This window comes from Carassius carassius, chromosome 13 (assembly GCF_963082965.1).
Source record: "Carassius carassius chromosome 13, fCarCar2.1, whole genome shotgun sequence".
In the NCBI taxonomy this organism is placed as follows: Eukaryota; Metazoa; Chordata; class Actinopteri; order Cypriniformes; family Cyprinidae; genus Carassius; species Carassius carassius.
Window position 1 is genome coordinate 16,202,139 of NC_081767.1, and position 14,963 is coordinate 16,217,101.

The following is a 14,963-nucleotide window of genomic DNA, read 5'->3' on the forward strand; positions in this document are numbered from 1 at the left end:
TGTGATTTTACTTGAGGGTAGTATTATGTGGATGTAGTCATATTAGCAACACAATACTCTGTCTCAGAACAATCTTCCTTTTTACTCAGCTGGATACCACTCAGGACCTATAGCATGGACAACCTTATGATACAGAGAATGACCTAAATTCAGCCTATAATGTAATTCTCGTAACTCTTGAATGGAGGGAATTGGCCTTAAGAATTGACGAAATTGTTTCTCCCTGTCAAACCACTCGTCTCCCATAGCAGCATCAGATACCTGTGGCCACATGTAGACTTGATGGGGCTGGAAATCTTTCCATATCAAATCCTCCATGGTTTGAGGAACCCGCATCGTGGTTTTCCTGCTGGAAATCATCTCTAAACACAAACGAAACACATTCAACTGCATCCAGGCAGTGACATTATAGACCATTGAGGTGGGACTATGACACCTACTTTCAAGATGGTCATGTAGTTGTTCCATTCGAATAATGGATTTATTAGCCAGTAACATAGCAATATCATACTGAAACAGAGCATCTACCAAATTTGCCCATGTATAATCCGCCTTCACAAAGGATGCGTTACACATCTCCCTTGGGGCTTTTGCCCCTGGGGTACCTAATACTTTATTAATAATTACCGCACATTTGTCAGGCTGATGTGGGGGAAACATCTGGACGAACCACTGTCTCACCTCCCTACCCAAGCATCGTTCCACATGCACGGTCTCCTTCCAAGGATCATCAAACCTAGTATATCTTGGCCAAGCGAGGGAGAGAGCATTAACATTTGGTAAATCATTCATACTCCCATTCAGATCAAAATTACCCTTATCAGTCTTATCCATTCGTCCTAGTCTATCACATATTGCCCCATAAGATCTGTTTTTATCCCACCTGACGAGGTTAACTTTAGCAGGTTGCAAAACATTCCATCGTCTCAGAAATTTGTCATTTGCAACTAACTTATATGTGTCGGAGCCGGGGTCATCTCGAACAAAAATGTTACTGTACAAGTAGCTTTGTACTACATCCTTTACTACTTTATTCGAGTCAAGCTGGTCCCTAGCTTTTGGCAGAAAATAAGACAGAATGTGACGTGGATCAGGTGCTATAGGATACAAAGGTAACTTCACTGCTTTTCCCCGCAAAATTATATGAGTCTGCTGTGACTCATCATCATCGTCTCTCTTCCTGCGTTTAGGAGCAGCAGGTGCTTTCTGATTTAATACATACTTGCGGTGTTTATTTATCATTACTGGACAGTCACTACGGTTCCTGCTAACCACTGTGATGGGAATCCAACTAAGGGAACTATAATATCCATCAAAAACATCCACATCACCATTATTCCACCAGCGACCTTTCTGCATGATGAGGGTATTCTCTGGATAATTTGGAGAGTGATCAAGCCAATAGGTCACTGTATCATTGCCGTCAAGTCTATAACAATGATTCTTAATCTTTTGATACATAGTCAGAAGCAAATTTAGACCCTCTGTAGAATTTAGGCATGGGTATCTAACCCAAGAAGGACGGCAGTCGGCCATTTCACAATCCCAATTTTTTGAGAACGCATGAAAGCGTCCAGTTGAGAGAGAAATTTGGATCCAGAGCAAAAATGATAATGCAATCAGAATTAACATTACCAATGAGAGCGGAATAACCAAACGAATGAATGCTCGTCTGAGTTTCAGACGTCTTTCTCTGCATGCTTCTTCATGAAGTGTTGTGTAATCCCCATTAATCTCATAGCCTGTTTCATCACTTTCCCTGTGAAATGTGTGCCCTGATCTGAATCAATCTGTAAAGGAAGTCCCCATCTAGGAAATACTTCAGTCAACAACATTTTGGCAGTTGCGTCTGCGGTGCAATTTCTTAGCGGAAAGGCCTCCACCCATCTAGAAAACAAATCAATGATCATTAAGATGTATGAAAAACCTCCACTAGGGGGCAATGGACCTATGAAATCAATTTGCAAATGAGTCCAGGGTCCCTGAGGGCGAGGAGCATGTCCCAAGGGAATCTTAAGCTTTGAAGGAGAATTCACCTTACTAAACTTACTAAACTTACTAAACCAGACATACTAAACATCTTTTACAAAAATCTGTGCAAGCGGTTCTCAGCTTGTGCCACCACCATGTCTTTGAAATCATTGCATGTAGCTTTTCAGGACCTGCATGTGCCAAACCATGATATACAGACATTAATTCAGTACGAGCAGAAGAGGGACAAACAAATCGATCATGAAATTTCCAAAGTCCATCAGAATTCTTTAGTGCCCCTAACTTAGTCCACTGTTCAGTCTCTTCTGGATCATCAGTGTCATATAACTCAAAGACATTTCTGGTTGGCACTTCCCCCTCCTGGGGAGAAAGATTCAGTTTCATTGCATCTTGCAGTGGCTCGGTGTCAAGTGGGCTCCGAGTGTCGTTCTCAATCAGCTGTGCGCAATTGTGAGCAGTTCCTTCTTCTGGCAGAAGGGATGCAGGGTTGATTACATTGTCAGCATCAATCAAGATTTCAACATTTTTACTCAAAAGGGTGGCTTCCCACTTAGCTCGTTGTTGATTGGAAATTGTACCCAGGCGTGTGTTTGTGAGTAGTTTGAGTATCTGGTGTCTGGTGTGCAGTACCACTTTCTGGTGCATGACGACCTCCTCTGTTGCCTTGACAGCCCATTCAGCACAGTCACAAATCCGCAAGCATGGATGCTGAACGGCCATGGAAACGGGAATAGGTGTCGAGTAGTACCCCACCATACCGTAAGACATTCTTCCAGGAACACGCTGACCCAGGGCAGCTGAGTAGGATTTCTTCCCTACCCAAGTCCATTGGTGAAAGGCCCGCCGGGCATCTGCGTGTCTATGTGCAGGACAAGAAGAAAGAGTCTCTTTGATACTCACAAACACCTCTTCCATCTCCTCTGTCCATTCGATAAGCTCCTGTCCAGGCTTTCCTCCCTTCCGTGCTTCTGTTAGGGGCTTAGAAAGTTCAGTATATTCAGACACATACTGGCGGCAGTGATTCAAAAGTCCCATTACCTGCCTTAGACCAGTCACAGTGTTAGGCTTTGGCAGCTAGACAATAGCTTTGACCCGTTCAGGAGTGATGCGTCTGCCATGGACTCCAACGATCTGTCCCAGATACATCACCTCGGGTCTCGCCAACTGCACCTTCTGCAAATTAATCTTGAACCCTCCCTGGTTTAGGGTTTTCAAAACAGTCTGAACAGCATTCAAATGTTTAAGTTTGGTAGGACTACAGATCAAAAGGTCATCCACGTACTGGAGTACGACAGACCCATCAGTTTCAATTTCTTTTCGAATGGGATCAATAAATGAAGCCAATACTTGATTGAACAGACTGGGCGAGTGGCAGAATCCTTGAGGCAATCGAGTCCATGTCCATTGTTGTCCAGAACAGGAAAATGCAAATTTCAGTTGATCCTCTGGTACTAAGGGGCAAGTCCAAAAACCATTAGCAATGTCTAAAGCAGTAAAATAGCAATGCTCAGATCCAATCTCATTCAAAATAGTAGCTGGGTTGGCCACCAGGGGGTGCATTGGAGCAGTGACTGCATTCAAGGCGTTATAATCGATTGTCAAACGCCAGTTTCCATCAGCTTTTTGTACCGGCCACATAGGAGAATTCGTGGAGGCGGAGCATGGCACAATTATCCCCCGTTTATGCAACTCATTAACAACCTTTTCAGCTCCTAAGCAAGCATCATTTTTCAAAGGATATTGGCGTTTGCCATCATGCATGGGACCTGGGATGCGGAGTGGCTGAATGTTTGCCTTCCCACAATCAAATTTATCTTTAGCCCATACATTAGGAAATTTAGAAATAAGGTATTTCCACTCAGGCCTTGTTTCTGTTATATTTAGGGCACTGCACATCCAGCTCCATGGTGTGGCCTTGCATGAGATAAGCGAAGTACTTCATTGCAGCCAAGCACAAGCTTATCTGTAGAAAGCAAAACATCAGCTTCGAGATTATTCAGAATGTCAACACCAATTATGGTTCCTACAGTATTTTTCCCAACCCAGAATTCTGTCCAAAATACTTTCTGAGAGTCTGCAATAGAGAGAGGAACAGGAACAGATTTATAATACATTTCTTTGCCATTCAATCCTTCAATGTACATAAAATCGTTTCCAAAGCAATGTTGGTGATGCTAACTTGAGCCCCAGTATCAATTAATGCTATACATTGCCGGCCTCCTAACAACGCATGAATGTAGGATCTAGGGTCAGTCACATCACAAGAACCGGAGGCCGCTGACCCCTAGTCCTCTACCAGTTTCTTCAGCTTGGTGATGTCAGCATCAGACAGAGTCAGCCGATGTGGCTGCCTGTCTCTTCTACCCTTTTTGAAATTGGATTGGGACAAATTAACTCGACATTGTGTATGTATATGCCCTTTCTTATGGCATCGGCTACATTTCACAGGTTCTTTAGGACAATTACGGCTGAAATGATCTGGTTGGCGGCAATTATAACAACTGACCAGGTGGATTTGTTTCCACTTCAGCCCCTGCAGCCACAGCCGCGGGGTGTGCACCGGGTTCACTCTGCAGGCGACTCCAGCTTACTGCACTCCACTGGAGCAGAGATTCCCAATTTGGAATGTTAACAGAACCTGAAATAAGCAAAGCTTGATAACGTTTAGTCAATCCGCTTATAGCGGATTCAATGATGATCGCTGAATCATAATCCTCATTATTATTATTAGCAGCACAGTAATTCTCATATGCATTACGAAAACGTTCGACATACTCTAAGGGACTTTCTGTGGATCTCTGCTTAATTTGGGTCACACTAGTCCAGGGAAAGGAACCCCGCCCTAACAAATCTTGCACCTGCTCTTTGTATTCTCTATATGCTAGACAATACTCAGCCCAATCAGCAGGAACAAGAGGTTCAATTCTGATAGCTTGAACTCGGCTTAATTTACTGTGGGGCACGAGGGTTTCTACCATATATTGAATGTCTGCAATTCCTAAATTTTGCTGTCTAGCTACAGACTCTAGTTTATCCCATGACACCTTATTTGGACAAAAAGTTTGAAAGGTTCTATGCCACTCAACAAATTGTTTTTCTCAACCGCTGTGAGTCTATTCCACTCCCCAATTTCATATCCCGCCCCCATTTCAGTGTTTCTCTGTTCCTCAGCAACAGCTCTAATGTTCCCGATGCATCCCAGATCAATCAATACTTTCCATTAACCTATATCTCTATCTATATATGCACATATAGATTATCTAGGTATTTATTTTAAAACTCTAATTTTGGATACTCTGTTTCCTAACCACTGACCTGACCTATTTTCTAAGCTCAGGGCGCGCCCCTGTCTGCACAGACGGGTGGTCAAGAATTGGAAGAGTGAGTTACGTCTAGAACCTCCGTCTAGCGTCTTACATTCTTCTCGGAATTCCTAAATCCCTACTTGGCTACCCTTGGCCGTAAATGCACTCGCCTCGGCTATCAAATGCTATCCCCAGCACAGAGTGAGTCTATCGTTCTTTCCTCTCTTGACCATCGTCCTTTACAGACAGTCCCTAACCAATAATATTAAATATAAAATCTTTCCTACCTTGGTTTTGATGATTGATCAGGGATGTCACCAAAGAATGATTGCCTGCCGATTCTCCACCATATAACTGTTAGGGGAATTTACAGTTATAACTCAAGGACCAGGTGTTGTCGCAATGAAGACCAAGAGTCAGAGATGAGTTCAATTAATAATAATATTTTTACTTGAAGAAAATAGGTTTGCAGTTTCATAAGCAGAAGTCAGCTTCAATACTCTTGAAGGAGTTCGTAGGCCGATCTGCCGTATAATACAAAATCAACACAGTTATACTCCAGACAGAAGACATTAGTTGCGTCAAAGCGCTGGTCAGCAACAATCTGATTGGTTCCAAAACCTAGATAAACTTAGACAATCTTCACATATGGGCATAAACATCTTCAGCATATCTCCAATGATTGTAGCAGGCGTCAGCACGGGTGAAGAAGACACCTCATCTCAGGTCCAGATGTCAGCAATGTCAGCAGAAACCATCCTTCTGTACCGAACATAGGTGCTGACACACACACATACACACAAAGCCCATTTCTACAATTCAAGGTCCTCTAGCACTGGCAAGTCTCTTATCACTACGGTTGAATACACACACATAGTAGGCTGACATTAATCTTGAGGAATAGAAATACAGGATAGAACAGGTTTCTGAAGATCTAGTATACATTGCTAAATATCACAGTTCTCCACGTTCAGCGCACGTAGAGGAAGGCCTCCCCTGACCCTTTTAGCTGACCTTGTGACCCTAGGAGAAGGAATACATTCACATATGTTCCTGTCTGTTACTTCTTAACACTTCTAAAAGGAAAAATACAAAACCTGTGTAAGCATGCATCTATCTATACGTATATAGATGGCCTTTTACTTATTTAGTGAAATCATACAACAATCTTGGCGGTTAAATACTGATCCATAACTTGATTAATAGTTGCACAATATTAATGAGACAATTAATATATATATATATTGAGAAAAGGATATGATCAGCGGCATCCACTCAATCCTCTCCTTCAAAACAATATATTGATTTAAATTTTCTAAGACACTTTTTGTTGGTAAAAGTCATATGCGAGTAGGTGTCAACTATAATGAATATCATTGTGATTTACACCTGAGAAGACAAAGGCCTGCATAATGAGCTGCATAATGAGCCTTTAAGTCAGCTGTGTGTCACTGAGAGGGAGGTGTTACAAGAAAGAATGTGAGGACAAAATAAATCTATATAATTTTCTGTTTGTAGTTTATTTAGAATATATTTAATTATCCCACAACATAATTTAATATCCACTTGGGGAGCAGTTAAACAGTTTATTAGGAACAATCAAAGCTGACTTTCAAACTATTTTTTTTTGCATCATTACTCCAGTCACACAATCCTTCAGAAATCCTTTTAACAATCTTATTTTCTACAAAAAATTAAAAAAATAAAAAACTTTTATTATTGTTATTATTATTATTATTATTATTAATGTTGAAAAGAGCTGAGAATATTTTTCAGGTTTTTTAGGGGAAATAAATTTAAATAACAGCATTGTTTTACATTTGTTAGTAATCTTTATTTGTTAAATTTATATTATTTACATCAAGCTTTTGAATGGTATAGTATTGTATATTGTAATTGAAACTTCATAATATTTCACTTGATTATACATTTAGTCAGGAATTATAGTTTGGAAAAAGTCTTTGGAAAAAGTCTAACTAGTAAAATGTTTACAGGTTATGTGAAAACTAGTACAAGTATATAAATAAATAAAAATAGACTTACTCATGATTATGATCTCTGGTGAATAACATGCTTCATTCTTTTTTTTTTCTGAGGAAATCCATTTCTCAAATCCTCAACCACATCACATCTTTTTGGGGTGAATTATGTCTTATTCCTCTCATCGCGAAGCAAACAGTAAAATAAAAAGTACTTGAAGGACAGTCTGGCTGCTTTTTCTTCTGTGTGGGCGTATTCAAGCCGCGCGCTTCAGTTTGAATCTGAATAGCGCGTTCAGCGCGGGGGCGTGGTCACATTAGATATAATGAAGGGAGACGTGAAAAACGGACATCGTGTTGTTTTCATATGGATTACTTTATCACAGAAAATTTGTTTTCGGCGGCACTTGTTTAATTTAAAAGTAGACATGTCAAGCTATTGATATCTCTCTCATGTCTCTTCGTTGAGTATTCACAGAGTTACAGTTCATTTTAATGACGTGTTTGTAAATGTAGATCAGCGCAGACAAAGGCTGCAGACAGCACACCTTGTTTGTTATCTTTATTTTATAAGTTCACAAAGTTTTGTTGTTATTATGTCTGTATCCAAAAAAAGTAGACCCTTTACAGCAGGGATAGGCAACTCCGGTCCTGGAAGGCCACTATCCTGCAGAGTTTAGCTTCAGCCCTCATAAAACTCACCTGCCTGTATCTATCTAGTAATCCCGAAAACACTGATTGCCTTGTTCGGGTGTGTTTAATTAGGGTTGGAGCTAAACTCTGCAGGACAGTGGCCCTCCAGGACCGAAGTTGCCTATCCCTGCTTTACAGATTTGATTGATGTATTGAGCTTATCTGTACGATTAAAACTGAAAGTGAAATTTAAGTTCTTTTCGGGGTTATCAGGCGAAAATGACTCAAACGCGTATACGCGTTAATCGACTCCAGAGGGTTAAGTCTCTTGGCCATCTGCAGAAAGTCTAGGTTCTTGTGGTCCGTAAGCACCAGAAACGGATGTCTTGCTCCCTCCAGCCAATGCCTCCACTCCTCGAGTGCTAACTTGATGGCCAAAAGCTCTCGGTTGCTGATGTCATAATTCGCCTCCTCCGGGTTGAGCTTGCGGAAGAAGAAGGCACATGGGTGGAGTCTGCTGGGGTTCCCCTGCTGCTGAGAAAGCACCGCTCCAACTCCTGTGGCCGAGGCGTCAACCTCCACGATGAAGGGCCTTTCAGGGTCTGCCTGGACCAGGAGCGGAGAGGTAGTGAAGGCTTCTTTTAGGTTGTTGAAGGCTACCATGGCTGCAAGGGTCCAAGACAGAGATTTGGGCTTATTCTGGAGAAGGCTCGATGGAGGACTGGTTATGGAGCTGTAGTCTTGGATGAAGCAGCGGTAGAAATTGGAGAAGCTGAGGAATCGTTGGAGTTCCTTGATGGTAGAGGGTGTTGGCCAGTTCCTGATGGCATTCACCTTTCTCCCCATCCATCCGGATGCCACTGCTGTTGATGTTGTAGCAAAGGAACTGCACTGAGGGTTGATGGAAGTATCACTTTTCCGCATCACGAGGTACTCGTACTGTCCAGTGGGTGTAATGAAAGCTGTCTTCAACTCGTCCCCCTCATGTATCCGGATGAGGTTATACGTCGTGAGGTTGAGTTGACGGCAGAGGGAGCCAGAGATGAAGTTGCCGGCTGACCCAGAATCGAGGAGTACATTGACTGGAATGGAAACATCAGCAGCAGCAAGTGTTACAACAGTGGTGAGAGGCTTCATCTCATTTACGGAAGAAACGATGACACTCACCATGGGACGAAGAGAGCGTATGGGGCAAGTGGAGAGGATATGCCCTGAAGATCCACAGTATAAACACAGATTCTGGGTCAGCCTTCTCTGCCGTTCAATCACTGTCAACCGAGTAGTGTTCACTTGCATGAGTTCGTGGGCTGGTTCTGGAGGGCTGATGGATTCAGGTCGACAGAGGGAGATGTTGTGCTGAGGCTGGCCCTGGTGCTCTTCGAGACACGACTGCATACAGGTGGTGAAGCGAATGGAGAGATGGATGAAGCATTCAAGTCCGATGGTGTCCTCGTATGCAGCGAGATGCAACCGCACTTGTGGATCCAATCCCTGACGATAGATGGTTATGAGGGCTTGTTCGTTCCACCCGCTGCAAGAGTTCTGAACTTAAGAGCATAATCATTAACATTCATTTTGCCTTGTTATAATTGTACAGCTTCTCACCAATTGAATAATCCCAGACGGGTTTTCCAAAGACTTATCTGAAGTGGTCTACAAAGCTAGAGTAGGACTGAATGACAGGGTTATTCTGGGTCCATACGGAATCGGCCCATTAAAGTGCTTTACCTTGCAATTTGGAGATGAGAAATGCCCCTTTGGATCTGTCGGTGGGGTATAAGTTCGGTTGCATCTCCAGGAACAGCAAGCATTGGAGGAGAAATCGGCTGCATTCCTCCGCCAAACCAGGGAAGAGCGCTGGTTTGGTCATGTGACTGGTGTGTACAGACAGTGAAGAAGTGGTGACGTTGTTACCGGAATTGCTCGTTGGTGGTGAAGGTGATGGAGTCATGGTGAGTGTTCGACGTAAGGCATCGACGAGGTCTTGGAAGGGGTCTGGATGGCTAATGCTTGTGTCAGGCGGTCTCGGTCCGGTCTTCTGTTACGGCATAGAGGGGTCAGATATGAGAGATCACAGGTAATGGTTTATTGACACAAGCAGATCAGTTATGAGTGACTGAGGAGAGACTGAGTAGAGATATTGTCCGTAGAGTTGAGCAGAGATGAGATCCGAATGGCGATGGAGGAGATGGAGAAGAGGACGAGGGAGACACACACACACACTCACGATGGTCACAGGAGGGAACTTGGAGACTTGGAGACAGGTAAGTATCACACGTTGAGTCCTTGAAGTCAGCAGGTAGGAGAGTCCTATATGCAAAAGAGACCGGACAGCAGTGGTGTGTTTGTGAGTGCCTTTTATGTGCTGGTAGATGAGAGTGCTGATGAGAGGCAGGTGAGTGTGATCAGTATTCAGGTGAGGGAGTGCACTGTGATTGGGTGGTGCTGGAGCCTGGCGTGTCTGTGACAGGAATGCAGATAGAACCTTATAATTCCAAGGGGACGATTTGCACTGTGGTCTGGCCCCATGTTAGCAAATTAGCAGGTACACGTGTTATCCAGTTACGTGTGAACCATTCATCTTGCCAGCTCAGGCAAGTTGTTTTTCGGGCCTGTGTCTTTAAATGCAAATGACCTGCTGCTCCCTTTTCCTAATCTAAAATCTAAGTTCTGTGCTCCTCTGTGCAGCCAACGGCAGAAGAGTTAGCATGATTTGTTCAATTACGAGTTATACACTGTTGTCGCTTGCAAAATCAAAATGAAAATAGCGATATTCTCCCAACAGTTTACATTGACTTAAACATGACCGGGTGTTTACATGAGTACTCATCAAAACAGACAATTTGACTATTTTTTGTGTATTTCTGCATTAAGACACAAAAGGGAACTTAATTTAAGTCTTGCACTTTCTATGTGTGTGATTTGGCTGTGTGCACTCAGAAAACTGGACCAAATTAAGGGCTTTTTGGCTTTGTAAATTATTATCAAAAGTATGTCTTTTCCACTTAGTCCAAGACACAGATCTTTTTTAATTGTTTTATGGTGTACGAGACATGCAGCAAGTGCATGTGATCAGAGCATTTCAGTTCCCTTCCACGCAAGAGATTGAATTGAGGTCCAAAACGGACTGATGTCCAGTATGGCAGACCCAACACTGATGTCAATGCGAGCAGCTTGCATCCCGGTGACATCAGTGCCCTTAAGCCCTGCCAATGTAGATTTTCTGCCTCTCTCCTCTGCCCATCCGGTAATGGCGGTTGCCATTTTGTGTGTCTGGGCTACACACTGTTCTTCTGCCCATGAGTTAGTTCCTGTGTCTGCTCCAATCCATGGGTCCGCTCCAGTGCCAGTTACACTCTATGGATCCATTGCAGAGCTCACTCAAACTTTAGAGTTGATGTCTGATGTCAGCATGTGAGTTCTCTTTTTGCCAAGTTGCAATCATGGATACTGATATTATCCCCTGTCCTCAAAGTTCCATGTGATGGTTATAGAAGCCAGTTTGATCTCCTGCTCCCCCGAGTTCCTAGTGATGGCTATGGAAGTAGATTTGAAACCTTGTTCTCAGAGTTCCCTTGTCATGGCCAGGAGTGCTGTTCCCTATTTCAATGACTCATTTTTGCTTGTCATGGCCAGCAGTCATTCACTGTTCCAAAGACTACAGTTCCCTTGTCAAGCCAGGAGTGCTGTTCCCTGTTCCAATGACTCCATTTCCCTCGTCATGGCAAGGAGTGTCGTCCCCTGTTCCAATGACTTGAAAATTGAGTCCAATTCCAGTTTTAGGGAAGAGGAGGCCATTTCTAACTCCAGGAAGTCCAGCTTCTGTGTCATGGTCGAGGAGGTCATGTTGAAATCCATTCCTCTTGTCTCTTGCTATGACGGATGTGCCTTGGCCTTCTGCTCCACCTTGGGGACCATTGGACTAATCTATTCTACTGTGGTGGTCTTTTGCTCCACCATGGAAGACTTTGGTGTCATCTGGACAGCTGTGGTGTTTGCTGCTCCAACGTGGAGTACTTCGGTACAGTCTGTATGGCTGTGGTGGTCGTCTGATCCGCCAGTTGGAACTTCGGTGACATCCACTCTGCTGTAGTGGATTCTGTGTGGTGTGAAGTCATGCCTTCTGGAAGCGGGGAGAACTGTTCACCAGCTCCTTTCATCTCAGTACAGTATATTTCCCATCTTCCCCTCTGGCTACCACCTTTGCACACTCCATAATCTCCACACCTGTCTGACATCAGCCTCATCAGTTCCTCTACATAAGCCAGCACCAAACACAAGTGCTTGTCTGGTCTTGTTGTTGCTACATTGACTTTCCTGGATACTCATCTTGTGGATTTACACATCACGAGACTGCTCTCTCCTTCTCTTTCCATTGCTGGCCATCCACCTGGATTATTCTCTCTGCAAACCTGCAACAGATAAGAACTAACCCTTATCTGAGCCAAGAGCGACAACCTGGACACTGTTTGTTTTACTTGCCTAAGTGACCATACTTATCTTCTGGTGATCATGTTTGAAGTATTCTTGCATCCCTGTTCTTCATCCACTGCATGAAAAGGTGCGTTTCCGGACTGTTCATGTCAGTGCACAAACCCATAAATGGAACGTTTCCTGCATTTTCTGTCTATGTGCTTTGGCATTTCTGATTTCTGGACACTGTCAGAAACTGACTGATTTCTGTGTGGCAGTTTTCCAGTTTTTCCCCTCACTAATGCAAAAAACTCCCAGACACATAAGGAAATGTTTACTCACTCACCGGTAAATCCACGTACATCCCTATGCATGACAATAGTCTCCGCAAAATCCAGGCAGTTAAATTCCCGTTAACGGACACTCGTATCTCAGTAAACGTCTACAAATTACTGTACACCTAAACGGATAGTTCACCCAAAAATGAAAATTAAGTCATTAATGACTCACCCTCATGCCATTCCAAACCCTTAAGACCTCCGTTCATTTTCGGAACACAGTTTAATATATTTTAGATTTAGTCCGAGAGCTTTCTGTTCCTCCATTGAAAGTGTGTGTACGGTATACTGTCCATGGTTAGAAAGGTAATAAAAACATCTTCAAAGTAGTCCATGTGACATCAAAGTGTCAGTTAGAATTATTTGAAGCATCGAAAATGCATTTTGGTACAAAAATAGCAAAAACTACGACTTTATTCAGCATTGTCTTCTCGTCCGGGTCTGTTGTGAGCGAGTTCAAAACAATGCAGTTTAGTGATATCCGGTTCGCGAATGAATCACTTGATGTTACCGGATCTTCTTGAACCAGTTCACCAAATCGAACTGAATTGTTTGAAATGGTGCGCGTCTCCAATAAACATTAATCCACAAATGACTTAAGCTGCTAACTTTTTTAATGTGGCTGACACTCCCTCTGAGTTAAAACAAACAAATATCCTGGAGTAATTCATGTACTCAAACAGTACACTGACTGAACTGCTGTGAAGAGAGAACTGAAGATGAACACTGAGCCAAGCCAGATAACGAATGAACGATTGACTCGTTCTCGAGTCAAGAAACGTTTCTGTCAGACGCTTCCAATTCAAGAACTGACAAGCTGATGATACTGTTCATGTGTGATTCAGCGTGAAGCAGACTGACACACAGTGCTAATGTTATGAGCATGCGTAAACCGAAGGCTTGAATCAAGGGCAATCATCGCCAATGACGTCATTACATTGAGCGCAAAAGAACTGGTGAACCATTTTCGTCAACCGATTTATTGAATCGAACTGTCCGGAAGAACCGGTTCGCTGAAAAGAGAACGCAGAGAACTCTGTGGGTGCAGACCAGTCACACACGCATTCTCAGTATCCCAGAGAGTGGTAACTCGAATCGAGAGAACATGGTCGGTCCGGTCTTCGATCACGAACCCATGCAGGTGGGTAGAGTTCGACTGTCCCGGGAGGAGAGAGAGAGGCGGAGGTCCCGAGGACTGTGCCTCTACTGCGGTGGCTCTGGACATCTTCTGCGCACATGTCCGTTAAAAGAGTCAGCCCGGTAGTAAGTTTGAGGCTACTATATGGTGGGATCTCCGCCGGGAAGTCCTCAACATCATCTACTCTCTTTCCGAACTGAAAAACTGCGGTGGGGCAACACAGTCACACCTGTCACGCCCTTCTGGATTCAGGAGCCGAAGTTAATTTCATTGACACTAACCTTGCAAATCACCTGAACCTTCCCATCCTACCCCTGTCTCGTCAGATCAATGTCAGCGCACTCAATGGCCAGTAACTGCCGCACGTCACTCACACCACAGAACCCATGACTCTCCTCACCTCTGGCAATCACACTGAAACCCTATCCCTTCTCCTCATGGACTCCCCTGTGGCACCCATCGTGTTAGGTCATCCCTTGCTGGTCAAGCAGAACCCACGAGTGGATTGGGTTTCCAACACTATCACCTTGTGGAGTGAACGTTGTCATGAGTCTTGTCTGGTTTCTGCTTGTCTGCTTCCCTTCCTCTTCTCCAGCGGGGGAGGGATTCTTTTTATTTGGTAAGAAGGATGGTTCCCTGCGACCTTGTATTGATTACCGAGAGCTGAACAACATCACCATAAAGAATACCTATCCTTTGACATTGACGTCTTCAGCATTCGAGAGGTTACAGGGAGCATCCGTCTTCAAAAAACTGGAATTACGTAACAGTTATCATTTGGTCCGCATCAGGAATGGGGATGAGTGGAAAACTGCCTTTAACACCCCTAGAGGGCACTTTGAATACTTGATGATGCCGTTCGGGCTCTCCAACTTCCCAGGGGTTTTCCAAGCACTCGTGAATAACGTGTTGAGAGACATGGTAGATCAGTTTATATATGTTTACCTGGATGACATATTGAATTTTTCTTCATCTTTCCAGGAACATGTGAAACACGTCAGACGAGTGCTCCAGAGATTACTAGAGAATGGGCTTTTTGTCAAGGCAGAGAAATGCGTATTCCATGCACAGTCCTGACAAGGTTAAGGCTGTGATAGATCGGCCAAGCCCAGATTCCCGTAAGGCCCTACAGCGGTTTCTGGGGTTCGCCAATTTTTATCACCAT